The sequence below is a fragment of the Dicentrarchus labrax genome, unplaced genomic scaffold, assembly GCF_905237075.1.
Source record: "Dicentrarchus labrax unplaced genomic scaffold, dlabrax2021, whole genome shotgun sequence".
In the NCBI taxonomy this organism is placed as follows: domain Eukaryota; kingdom Metazoa; phylum Chordata; class Actinopteri; family Moronidae; genus Dicentrarchus; species Dicentrarchus labrax.
In genome coordinates, this window is record NW_026136704.1 from 30421239 (window position 1) to 30434961 (window position 13723).

The 13723-nt window shown below is 40.5% G+C and overlaps 1 protein-coding gene across 3 annotated transcripts in view; it reads left to right on the forward strand.

Annotated features, from left to right (window-relative positions):
- The window catches only part of slc8a2b (solute carrier family 8 member 2b), a 164509-nt gene that overhangs the window by 91103 nt on the left and 59683 nt on the right, over positions 1-13723 (forward strand). For all 3 annotated transcript variants that reach the window (XM_051398566.1, XM_051398565.1, XM_051398567.1), the window contains one exon: positions 2997-3059. The gene's annotated coding sequence lies outside the window, so the exon portion shown is untranslated. The remainder of the gene's footprint in view (positions 1-2996; positions 3060-13723) is intronic.

The following is a 13723-nucleotide window of genomic DNA, read 5'->3' on the forward strand; positions in this document are numbered from 1 at the left end:
AACAATGGGGGTGCAGCATGACTCCTCCGTTCCAACCAGTATAGTGCCCTCCACTGGTAGAGGTTTGCTCCACTCATTGACTCCATTACTTTCAGAGCTTTTGGAGAGCATTTTCACTCTCTCTGACCTCTGTAATCACAGCGTCTGTCAGCTTTTCCGTGCTTCGGGAACTGATGTCTGGGACACTGGTGGCCTCCGATAAGGCCAGAGAGATGGAGTCCCCCAGACACCTGTGGACGTCATCTTCAGATACCCTGCTCTTCTGTGATCTGGCTGATCCAGAAGGGCTTTTAGAGGATTTGGGAGTGTCCCTTCAGTTGGCTCTGTCTTAACACCCCATATGTGGATGAATATCGTATTAATGATATCCACACAAATGTTAGTAATGACCTCTTCGGTCTCGTTATCGAGTGACCCGGATTTCAGAAGCGACCACTCTATGGTTGTCAGCTTCTCCAGTCTGATGTGTGCGCGAAGACTCTTCGTTGTTGATTGATCCATCTTGTCTTTGTTTATGTCCTTGAATCCAAAATCTTAAACAATCTGTGCTTCCTGTGTTTGTTTTCGTGTTTGAAGTGAATCTTAACTAAACCAGGTTGGATTTAAAAACACATTCCGACATTAAAAATATTCAAAAATAAACTTCGCTAAAACTTGATAGTTTAGTGTATGACTAAATCAATTTGAAAATTCTAATTAATAATTAAATTGATAACAACAACAACTAATATTAATAGATAGTAAGTTGAAGGATTTTGAATTCTTCATAGACGAGAATGGTATCACACACTCTTGTGCGAAATTAAATCACTTTTATTTAAAAACACATCATATATACACTCTGAAACCAATAAAATATATAACTCAACTTTTGAGTTAAGACAACCTCTGATGAAATGATCGTACCGCGGTCGTCAAATTGTCCTCTGTCTTTGCAGTTAGCTAACGGCAGCTACATTAGCAGTTAGTAAATGTTTTTTTTGTTTTTTTGATTCCTGTCTTTGTCTATTTTGTGTATTTAGTCTTTGTTTTCTTGGTTCTGTTGAAAACTATTTTCCTTTAAGGCTTTTAAGGGCACAACTTCTGTCTTTCTTCATCACACAGAAATCACTCGAGAGATTTAAGAATTTGTTTAAATTCAGATCTAAAACTAAAGTAATGTACACGCTGTGTGTGTCTGAGTCTTTGTTTCTGTATGGCCTTTCATCTGCGTGGTGTTTACTGTGTGTGTGTGCTGTCCCCTCAATCCACTGAGTCGTATCAGATGAGGTTAACTCATCTGATACGACTCAGTGGGTCATCTCTCTGCCCATCTCCGCCCAGCCAATCCTCTCAGCAGATAAAGACCTATTGACAGAGTAGAGAAGAGGCTCTGATCGACCTGTTAATAGAGGTCAAGACCTTGTAGTGAAGGATGGAGACAATTATCTCTAATCAGAGGCTGGATCGTCTGATTTCTACACAGAATACATGAAATGCTTTCTTTAAGTTGATCAGACACAGGTATTGTATTCAGTGCAGCACTCAATATTATACAATTCATTCTCTCCTGGTTGGTTGTTTAATGGAGCGTTATGTTGAGAAATGTCATATGACCACAAGATATTTAGCAGGCATTTGCATTCAGGGGAAAAAGCCACTCCAGGATGTAGATAATAATAAACACCAGGTATATTTTTATCTTGTCAGCTGCCTAGTTATGTCGAGAAGGGTTTTACAGGGAAAAACAAACAAATATAGATAAATACATTTACCAATTCCCTGTACTGTTTTCATTGTGTCATCTTCTGTTGAAATAACAGGTACATTTGTCCCTGGTATTTACGTTTTGTTGTAAAAGGAGAGGTCCAGGTACACTGAGACGTTTTTACCTACAAGGTGGTTTTCAGTGTCCTGAACCTGCAGCTGTAGTTGAATTTGCAGCCTGTCCACCTTTTTGACTTCCTTTACACTTTGTTGGAAGTTTGAGTGCAATTTCCTGGTGATAAACCTGAAAATGATTTATTTAATGATTTGAAGCACCTGAATGCACCATTAAGGGGAGACTTCTTTGTCTTCTTTGGGGACCAGATCCTGGCCCCTGAATATGGACACAGTCACATCAGTCACTGCAGCCATGAGCCATGAATGTGAGCCATGTCTTCAATATTAATAATTTAACATATCACGCTTAAATATCTTGAGATTCAACCATTTTACTCTGCAAACGTAATGAAATAAATCAGTTTTACCCCCGAAACCTTTTTGTAGACTGAGTGAAAAACTGTGAAATTGTTTGTGAGACAATAAAACAATAAAATGGAATTCCTTCAGGTTTACCGGCTCTTAAGAGCAGAACTTTATCCCAAGTTAGAAACAGTTTTTATGTGGCTGTGGTCAGAGAGTAGTCTCTGTTGTAATCTGTAGAGGATGACTCAGACTCACTAATACTCTATTTAATAGAAAGCCAAAATCAAACCCATATTTCAGCGCACCGATACCTCTGCCTCACCCTGGTTCTCTTCATCAATCCATTATTCTTTCTGTTCTCACACCATCTGTTATTATGTGACTCGCTGGTGGAAAAATACTGCACACACACTTCAGTTTATGTGTGCTCATTATCTGTGACCTGTCTCTGAGGACGATTGCTCACCTAATTAACTGACATCAGTACAAATGAGACCTGATCACTGACCCATATCTCTCAGTTTATTTTTCTCTTTTCCATTCTTATTTTCTGTATTCCTGCCATCTGTCTCCTCTCCATCTCTGTCTCCCACCCTTCCTCTGACCTTGAACTCCTGTGGGATGTGGTACTCCATATTCATGCAAGGTGTTTGGTGTGCTTAGCTTTGTTTCTCATGTGTCCCTGTGGGAGTTTGCAGAGTTTTTAAGATGCTTTTAGGCATCGTTGCCTCTGTTTAACTGTGAAATATTTAATGCATCATCAAAAGTGAAAGCCTCATCTCAAAATCTCTCTTTCTCTCTCTATCTCTCTCTCTCTCTCTCTGCAGCCTGCCAGTGAGTAGGAGCTCTATGTGGATCAAGAGTTAAATAAGGAGCACCTGAGACTAGTGGTGAGTTTGCTTTCCTTCCTGCCTTGTGTGTTTCTTTTTTTTCTGTGCACATTTCCTTCTCTTGGGAATCGCAATAATTGGGCCAGACACTGTCATCGAGAGGAGACAGGGGAGACGAGATGCAGCGTCAAAAGTCTCAGAGCTGTAAGGGCAGATTGTGTAATGCTTAACACACACTGTGCTGAATTGGGTCCACCTCACCTCCAGTGCTTGTGAAATGTACCAAGAGTGTTTCTAGACTTGAGGTTAGATTCTGTGCCATTTCTGGCTCGAGACAGATCTTTGCTAATGTAACTGAGCAATTATTACATAATGCAATCATTTTAGCTTGATGACTGTAGTGCCTCGTCAGCTTTTAAACACTCTCTAGTTTTCTTCTAGCCAGTGTTAGTTGGTTAATATTTCATGTTAATGTAGACCGTTTGTTACAACTCACAGCTTTCAGAAAACAACCACTAAATCAGTGGTTCCCACCCTTTTTTTCCCTTTTTTATCATTGACTAAAGTGACAACCTCTAACTAAGTGACATATTTTATGGATATTTGATGGGTTTAACAATAACAGTACAGAACAACTGGTTAACTGTATAATGAACCCACATAGTGAACACCATATTAGCAGGAAGTTGTGTCAAACTGGATTCTAGCATATTATTTCCTGTGAATATTTGATAAGAGATGAGTTTTCCTGATGTTTTTAGGAACTTTTTATACAATGTATGCAATCTCTGTCTGTGTATTTTAAAATATTTAACAATCACACATTGTTAAAAAGCTCCTTATTTGATGAATTGAGTGTTTTCTTGATGTTTGGCCATTGTGGTTGCTTTAAGATTTCTAGTGCAGAAAAAGGCTGTTCAGCAGGGAGAGAAGGCTCTGTGAATACAGTGCTTAGAGCTTTAAAAATAACAAATTAATTTAGTTTTCTTCATAGAAATTCATGAAATACTGAGATACAGGCCTACTATTCACTAAGTTTTCTTCACCTTAAAATCAACAAGGCTTCACGACCCCCCATGAATCTTAGGCGACCCCTTGTGGGGGTCCCACTGATTTAAATTGACTCCACTTAAGGGCATTGTGTGTAAGATGTCTTGAGCTTTATGACTCTGACTCAGCAGGGTGACTTTACCAAAGAGCAACTCTGTTTAAATAAAGTGGTCTGTCTGCTCCCCTTTTCCAGTCTGTGCTGAATGAGTTTCTAATTTGGGGAGATTATTTAAGAAACAGACCCAGATTACTTTGGACAATATCTCTGAAGTCTTTCCTGATACAAGCTCACTCTGAGAGCACTGGACAGGACAGATCCTCACAAATCTTGAGAAGTGGGTTGTGATTCAGAGATCTGGATCTGGCACCATCAGCCAGCAGAATTAAAACTGTAGAAAAGGTTGTTTTTCTGCTTTGGTTTTGATCCTATTTGCTTACACGTGTGAAAGAGAGAGAGAGCTTGATAGATATACACAGAGAGAGAGAAACAGTATCAACGGATGTTGTACCTGCAGGAGGCAAATTACATGTTGTTTCTAACCATAATGGAGATGAATAGTCTTTCTCTGTGAGACACTGAGCAGCTCCCAACCTACAACGCTGCCTTTGTGTTTCCCAGTAGAGACACATTTCTATGTTGCTGTTCAGATCTACACACACACACACACACACACACACACACACACACACACACACACACACACAGAGACACACTCAGTCAGATCTGTATTGTTGACCTGAAGTACACTGAGATACAATCTGAGATACAGTCTGTGGAAACAGACAGGTACATACAGAACACACACATGCAGAGTCACACGTGTGTGTCGACCAATGACCAAGAGTTGGAGGGCTAAAGAAATGCATTCTGGGTAACAACAGCAACAGTAATGGCTCATTAGTTATATCTCATGGCAACCCAGTGGTGATGAATGGGCGCCGTTGGGGGGTCATTAGTGTGTGTCAGTGTGTGTGTCTTGTATTACTTTGCACCGGTTATCTATTTATAATCTATGTGTGTGTGTGTGTGTGTGTGTGTGTGTGTGTGTGTGTGACGTGGAGATTATTGTGCCACGTGTGCATCTTTTTCTCTACTTTTTTCCATATTTGTGGGTATGTGGTGTTGATCACCTGTCTGTATGGTAATTAACATTGATGTTCAGTGTGTGTGTGTGTGTGTGTGTGTGTGTGTGTGCGTGGGTGGGTGTGTGCTCGCATCTATTTTGGGTCTCTGTTAATCCAGCTCTCCTCGCCCGAAGCTGGCTGATGGAGCTCAGAACTCTTGTCAAGTTGACAGGAATCCAGAGGGAAACTGCAACGTGGACTGAGTTACTGTCGCCTCATGGATCACCACACTGACACTCACACACACACACACACACACACACACACACACACACACACACACACGCTCCATACATCCTCCAGCTCAGCACTCACTCTGATTGGATCTCCAATTTCACTCTTTCTATTTTTCCGGTATGCATTCTCCTCACCTCTCTAGCTATCTCCACTCACCCTCTCCTACTCTCATTTGTTCATTCCTTCTTTCATTCCTTCCATCTTTTCATCCTCCATTTATTCTCTCGTCTTGCCTCTTTTCCTTCTTCATCTCTCGACTCTGTCCCCCAGAGATGTCACCTTTGCCTCGTTGGCCCCTCCTGACAGAGCTGCGGTTTAATAGGATGCATGTGGAGCCGTATGGGTCTATATGTAGGCGTATGCTATGATAAATAGCCTTGTATTAACCAACCAGGCCTCATCAGAATGATTTGTGTGTATGTATTTGTGTTGGTGTGTGCACACGTGCCGGTGTGTGTCGGCTGAATTGTTCTCATCAGCCAGATGTGACACTGATAGATGTTTTTATGGATGGAGTTCGGCAAAGCATGGCACTGCTAAATTAACTAACAGTGCAGCATGAGAGTGTGTGTGTCAGTGTGAAATTGATGAAGTTGATGAGTCTCAGAGGTGTGTTTCCAGTAATAGAGAGCACATGAAAAGGACATATTACCATATTTTAGAGAGTGAAATATTGAAGGAGGTTAAAAATGGAAAACCTCTGTGGGCGAGGCTGCGGTCTGGGCTCTGACTCTTGAACGCTGTTTGGTAAAACTGTCTTTTAGATCCTTTAAGATCTCATATTGTGGAGTGTTCGATGTCCAGATTTGGTCTGAATGTGCTGAACATTGCACTGAATGTCGTTGTGTTTGTTTTTGCCCCTTGATGTGATTAAAAGGTACATTGGAACAGGATACATTTATTACTTTAGGACTTAGGATTTATTTGTTTTTTTCAGTGATGGAAATACCTAGCACCTTGAACTTGGAATGATTGCCTAACAGTATTTCACTGGACTAAATAAACTCAACCCATTCCTTGGACTTGTTTTATTGGGCTTATATTACTTTTTTAAAATGTTACAAATTCTTGTCAGTTTTTTTTCCAATTGCCATTATTACTCAGATGGCTTTTGTAGACCACCCAGGTTTCTGAGCTGAAATGTTCCCATTTCCTCTCCCAAGTTTTATTCCATTTCTTAAGTTACCAGTGTGTAGGATTTAGTGGTGAAATTGCAGAGTGCAACCAACCATGAAAGAGAAACTACAGCGGCCGTAAAACCCGTGCAAAACGCAGGCAGAGCTGTGTTTGGTTTGTCCCTTACTGGCCTGTGAAGCTCATTGTATGTGACAGTTTTCCCAAATGTGTTCCCTAGATTGCTGCATTTCTATACGGCCGGTTTGTTTTCCCTGTGGTTATCTCAGAATCTTGTTTCTTGGAATCTGTTTCACGATGGTTCCATCAGTGATCCTAAGTTCAAGTTTAATTCAGTTTTCAATAGTTGAGATATGAGACTAGATACTGTATAAGTAGGTGTCAGATTGACCCATTAGTGTGCCATGCATGTGTCAGAAATCTGAAATACAAAGAGAGTGAAGTGCAAAGAAAGGTATCCCCTACCTGCAAGGGCAGTACTTCCTTTCAAAAAAGTCATTTTATTTCTTATTACACTGTCAGCTTCACTGCTTCAGGACATAGAAAGATGATGGATGGATGTGAGCAAAGAGCGTCCAGATGCCACAGACTGAAAGGAAAAAACTTTTTTCTTTATATATGAAATTACCTTTACTCTGGGGCGTTTTGTATTGTTAAGAAAATAAATAACAGGAGCTCAGGGATCACTACAATGTGCAAGGACACATACAGCTTACAGTGAGATGGATGGTGTTAGGCGAGACAGATGCATTTGTCCTGTTACATTACCATCTGTGCTGTACAAGCTTCAGGAGAGGAGAAGGACATGACAAGAGAGAAACTACATGAAGGAAAAGCTGGAAAAGAAACAAGATAACAGGGGAATAGCACTGGGATTTACAAGAGAGAAAATGAAACAGGAGAAAGAAACAGAAGAATGTTTTATTATGTCACAACTCTCATAGTGAGCACCTAATCGGAAATATGTTTCTCATATCTTATATCAAAATGCCTTCACTGTAAGTATGTAAGATTTGGTCTTCATGCGATTTGGCGTCCCAAGTTTTAGTACAATTCCACGAAAGCAAGTTGACAACTTTGCTAACAGCTAAACCTCAAGCAAGTGCAACACAAGACATGGCAAGCCAGCTGATATTACTGAGTAGTCTAACAGAAAGAAGGCCTTCTCACTATCTGTCTGCAGCCTTTTTTTTCCCACAAAGCTCTCGCCAACGACTAAAAGAGTCAGATTTACTCTGTCGTGTCCGCAGAGGCTACTGAGTCTGGTTACATTTCCCGCTTGCCCAGCTTCCCAGCATTGTCCTCTGAAAACCTCAGTGCAAAGCTCCTTTGCTAGTGGTGTAAATATATGAACACTCCCTCAGTGCTGTGAGCTCCCAGTCCGGGCGGCACAGACTAATATAACTAGCCTAACAGTTAACTTACTTCAGCAGCTACCAAAACTTTCTGTCCATCAGGAAACTCAGTAAATCACAGAGTAGCCGGAGGACATCACAGGGAAAACCAGAAACATTTTCTTCAGTTTCACCAGTATCAGTGACATAGTTGGCAGCGCTTAACAGACGTACAGTGGGAATGACGGCCACCATTGACCCTATTAGGACTCAGTGTAGCATCCTAATGAAGCTGTTATTTTAAGGTAGAAATAATGGAGCTTTAATAGCTGAAATGCTTTAAGCTAAATACAACATGCAAGATTCATTCTAAGACACATATTTCCCATGCTGCAACACAACTCATGCCTACAGTGCTTGGGAAACTTCAGGGAATCAAACTTTGAACTGAGGGCTGTTGAGTCAAATCCCTCAACTAGTCTGAAAAATCCTTCAAATGGAGTTTGTGACTGCTTTAGTTGAGTTTCTTGGTGGGAAGCTGTAAAACAAAAAGTGCAGGATACAATCCCTGGTTGAATGAAAGCACTTTCCCTACAACTTTTCTCTCTCTATTAGAGACCAGGAGAAACAGCACATTTGAATTCTGTTGACATCACTATTCCCTCCTGTCGGTGAGATCTATTGTAGCTGGAAATTAAATGTGGAGTCTATGCCATGGAACACTGTTGTAAATTATTCATGTGGCTTTGCTTCTCTGTGCACTTTACAGGTGTTGACTCAAAACAAAATGTCTCTTTGAGTATAGCGCGGAATACCTTACGAGATTTAACAGACTGTGGCCGCAAAACAGAAGACAAGCAGGTAAAACAGTTCTGCTGTTTGGAAGGGTTCACTGGTTTCAAAAAGGTTAAACGTAATATGTTGTGCATCGATGTCACAGAAGAGAAGATGTACAACAGTCAGAGGCTTCCCACCGTATAGTTCGCTATCTTTGTCATGAATATTAAAGTGTTTATGAGGTGAACTATCTTTGGCAGAGGACAGACCGCAGCTTGCAGAGAGCGCACAAACTCACAGTTTTATTTTGGCCTGCCATCAACCTACTCAGCTGATGAGATCTGCTGAATCTGATGGTCTGCATGAGTAATCTTTCCTAATAAGGGAGGAGAAATACAAAGTTTAGCAAGTCAGGATTTTGGGTGTCAGAAACAATGCAAACAAATCATTTTTCACTCTCATTTACACTCTCATATGTAGTGAAATGCTGCACTGTAGAGCCAGCTGTCATTAAAGAGAGCAGCGCTGCAGCACCAGCAGCCTGAGAGGATCAGATTTTGATATATATATATGATATATATTTAATATGCACTGATTTAATTTTAAATCAGTATGCATCATAATGTCTGTACCACAAAGCCAGTTATGCAGTTATGGTCCCTTGTGATCCAGTAAACAAAAGTTGAGTTGAGACGACTGACGTTCCAAAATATCACCGAAATAAATCTAATATATACAATAACTCATCAGTCACACACTCTACATCTGTTGAATTAGAATAGGGCCAAGAGTGAATAAGCCTCAGACAACAGTGGAGCTAACTAATGGGAATCTTTTCTTTTATGCAAACAAATTCAGTATGTTATATTTGGCACTATGGCTCTGTTCTGGGATCTCTTTGCCCTTCCATGTGCATACATTGAAAACTTAAGACAAGGAGAGCAGCAACAAGACAGAACAGAGCAAACATCAATGACAACAGAAATGATTAATTCAGATACATCATAAAAGGAGGAGCTGGGGTGGAGGCGGGTTACAAAGCGGCTTGCAGAGGAAGCAGCAGAGGTAAGCAGGCTAAAGCAGTTTAAATAAGGCGCCCTGAAGGACATTTGCCATCAGCTGATGTGTGTGGCTGTAGTTGGGATCGTGAGCTGAGCTTGACTTTGTGGATGAAACACATAAAATGTGAATTTGTAGAGGAAATAGAAATTTTCGTTAGGGAGGAATTCAACCACAGTGAGCTCTAGGATGAAGAGCTGCAGGCTGCACACCTCCAACTCTTTGAACTCTGCTGTGCTGTTGTATGCATACTCGCGCTGTGTGCAGCATGAAATCAGACTGCGTTTGCTCATTGCATGATGAATAATTGCCGATCATTGACTGACTTCTTTAATGTTAACAGACACACCAGTAAATATATTATTCCTCACCACCTTCTGTAATGTTAATCCCATCCGAATGGGGCTTTAGTGTATTTATACAAAACTAATTCATATTCTTATTTAATGAAATATTCCTACTTCAAAATCTCTGCTTCAACATGAAGGCTGCGCCCAAAATCACTCCTTAATTATAGTGCATTGCATTTACTGTCCACCATTTTAAGTAAGTGTGTCCGTACGTATGTCGCCCTCAAACGTTCCACAGTGGAATAAAAAATGAGTACATGGTGTGTACTAGTGCTGTCAGGTGGCCAAAATAATTCACGATAACGATATTATTGCGATATCAGTGTCATAGGTTGAGTTTATCTTTTTTGGCAAATGAATAGCACCTAAAATATGAGTGTAGAGAGGTGGAGAGTCTATAATCTAACTGTACACAAGAATGATTCAAGAAGGATTATTTACTTGATATTTTTAAATATCAAGGTTATTGTCAGTACCAGTATATAACGACACCCCTGGCACGTACTAGCAATCCCACAAGCCAATGCCTTAACTATTATAGATGCAAATGGCTGTTGAGTGGCAATGATGACCTTTCTGAAATCTCAATTTACTGCAACTTAATATTTAAATGTGTATTATATAGGCAGTAGTGAATGACAATGGAGGGATTTCAGGCACAGCAGGAATCTTTCTATTCATCCGATGGTCATGTTGTTTTCCAAACTTTAGACCATGAAATATGAATGTGGGACAGTTAGACAGATACAATTACGATGTAGCCTCATATTTGTATTTACATAGAAATAAAATACATAGTGTTTTTTTTAATCTCTCAGTGATTTCCCTCGCAGGTCTGAACTCCATTGTTAGTCATTTGCTGCAGACTTGCTGCTAAGTGACCATTCAAAGCAGGATTACAACCAGAATTCATCTCTCCAAACTGTCAGTTGCAGCAGCTCAGTGGTGTTGGAGAAATTGGCAGCCTGTCTGCAGTGAAACCAACTGGTTTGTGATTGTGGTTCAGAGGAATCTTTGACTGAGAAGAGAAAATTTGATATTTAACTTGTTTGGTTGGTTTTAAAGCTGTAAAATCATTCGTTCTCCAAAAGATAGTCTCCAATATAGTCCCTAAACTCCCATAATTAAGTACAAATGCACCAAAAACCTGGAGACAAACGAGAAGTTGAGGTGAAAAGACAGATGATAGATGGATGTAAGTTAGTACTGGGGGTTGGACTGCTTTATGCCCTTCAGTCCAACTAAAGTGTGTCCCAACAGAGGCACAATGAGAAACAGAAATACACACAAAAAGAAAATAGGCTTGTATGCTCCCAAGGACCGACAACAGCAGACTCACACGCACAGCTGTGATTCTCTGACTGAGGAGCTATTTGGCAGCAGCCTCAGGACCGAAACTGTCTTTATAACAGAACACAATAGAAAAACACTCACCATACCGAGCAAGCACGCAGCCCGAGCCTCATTTTTATTTCTCTGCTTCTCCCTCAGTGTTTTTTCCTTGACATTTTCCTTTCATGCCCTATTTAACCTCAATTTATGCTTAAATTTGACATCTACTTTTACATTGTAGATCTTCAGCCAAAGCTCTTATACAGCGAAAGCAGCAGTATTATTAGCATCTATCCCTAGATGGTTAGATTATAAGTAGGTGCTTATAGCTTCCTGACTATATTACTGTGACTCTGGACTGATCATGTAGTCAGTGAGGAGAGGAAGGTAGATGGTGATGTGAGAGAGTTGTGTGACATTGTGATGCAGTCTCTTTGAAGCACAGTAACCCATACAGTGGTAATAAATTCACTCAGGACGGGTTGAGGATCGGCACGTTTATGTCCCCCTTTTACAATTTCTACAAAGATAAACAGACTACAAACTGACAGCTTTGGTTTTAGTTGCAACGATTTGCTCTGGTTGTATGACCAACAGCTGCTGACAAAGCAGGTGGAAATATCGCTTTTCTACTTGTTTCTACTTCACCTGCTTCATTGTCTCCACAGTGGTCTCTCTCTGCTGTCCGCTGTGTGTGTGTGTGTGTGTGTGTGTGTGTGTGTGTGTGTGTGTGTGTGAGTGTGTGCGCATCCCAACCCCTTCTTTCTCACATACCTGCTGCATTTGGTTCTACAGTGTTGCACAATGCATGAAGAATTCAGTTCGTTTTGCCATAGGAGAATAAAAAATTATGTATGTATCCACCCACGTTTAAGATCTGCTACCAAAATGTAATCGTTTCTTCCTTGGCCCATGCTTCCAAGAACTTTCATGCTTTCATGAACACTGGCCCACGAGTTGTTCCACAATCCTGCTGACTGACAGACAAACCCCCCAAAACAGCACCAAAGACATAACCATGGTGGAGGTAATAATAAATCACCTTGAAAGACAGCAGAGGCTCAGATGTTTTGCTACTGGAGGACAAAGTCAGTCTGTTGTTGAATTTCTATTCAAAATACTCTACATGGTTATAAAACATTTTTTAAAAAAAACAGAAACAGAGAAAGTGAATATATAAGAACAACAATAAATAAGATACAAATAAATGCCTTCAAAGATATTTCATTGTCATTTTGTTGACTGAGTTTCTGAAACAACTTCAGCCTGCTGCTCTTTGTGGTTTTATTTTAACTTGAGGAATTGATTAATTAAATCTGAAGCTATCAGACATTTCTTTGATTGATTTTCTGATTTCAGTCACATTCTCACACCCTCTCCTGTCAAACTCGAGGAGCAGTTTTGGGACCACAGAAAGATTTTGAGTTTGCACTTTTAAGATTGTCTTTTTGGATCTGTGAATTTTAGCGTGACATTTTTCAGTTCCCTCTCTGCTCGGTCGACTGACACTGATTGTCTCCTCCAAGAGAACAAGGCTCAGCAGGCATAAAGAAAATGATTGTTGAGAGACCAATTTGCTCCCTGATTTAGTCTCACTTTACCCTAATGAGGGAGGAGAGTGGAAAAGAGGTCGTTTGTTAGCCTTCCTTTGTTATTTGTGCTTCGTCATGTGAACTTTGTGGAAACTGGGAATACCTCTGTCGGATTTTATGATGCTGGGGAGATTAACATAATGTATACCAGAGAGGGCGATAAAGAGAACAAGAGTCTTAATAAAGGTTTTAAAGAGATGAGAGTAGATTGGATGGAGTGGTTGCACAGAGAGACGGATCACATGTGCACTATTTCCTCCTGTTTGAGTCATGTTATTAGAAAGTGTGTATTTTTAGCAGGTACATTTTCTCAGTTTTCTCAGCAATTCATTTCGGACCCTGCCAATGGGTGACGTCAAGGTATGTTGGCATTAAAGGAGTATTTTCTCCACTGGGGAGTATAATAGCCAGAGACAGAAACACCATCATTATAGTTGTAATGTCAGTAGTGAGAGCAGCAACGCCATTACAATATGGAAATTCCTTGGATGAAAGTGGAAGCACCATCGTGGAATAAATTGTTTCTGATCATAATGCATAATGTGGACAAAATGCAGATCGGGAAAATGGATATAAATACGAACCAGGAATGCAGTGATTGGTGTGTACGGCATCATCCATCATCCATATGCACATCACATTTATCATCTTTCAGACAGACAGACAGACAGAGAGAGAGAGAGAGACGGGTGCACTGTTGTAAAGGGAATAGGAGAAACCCTGGCAGCAGATGG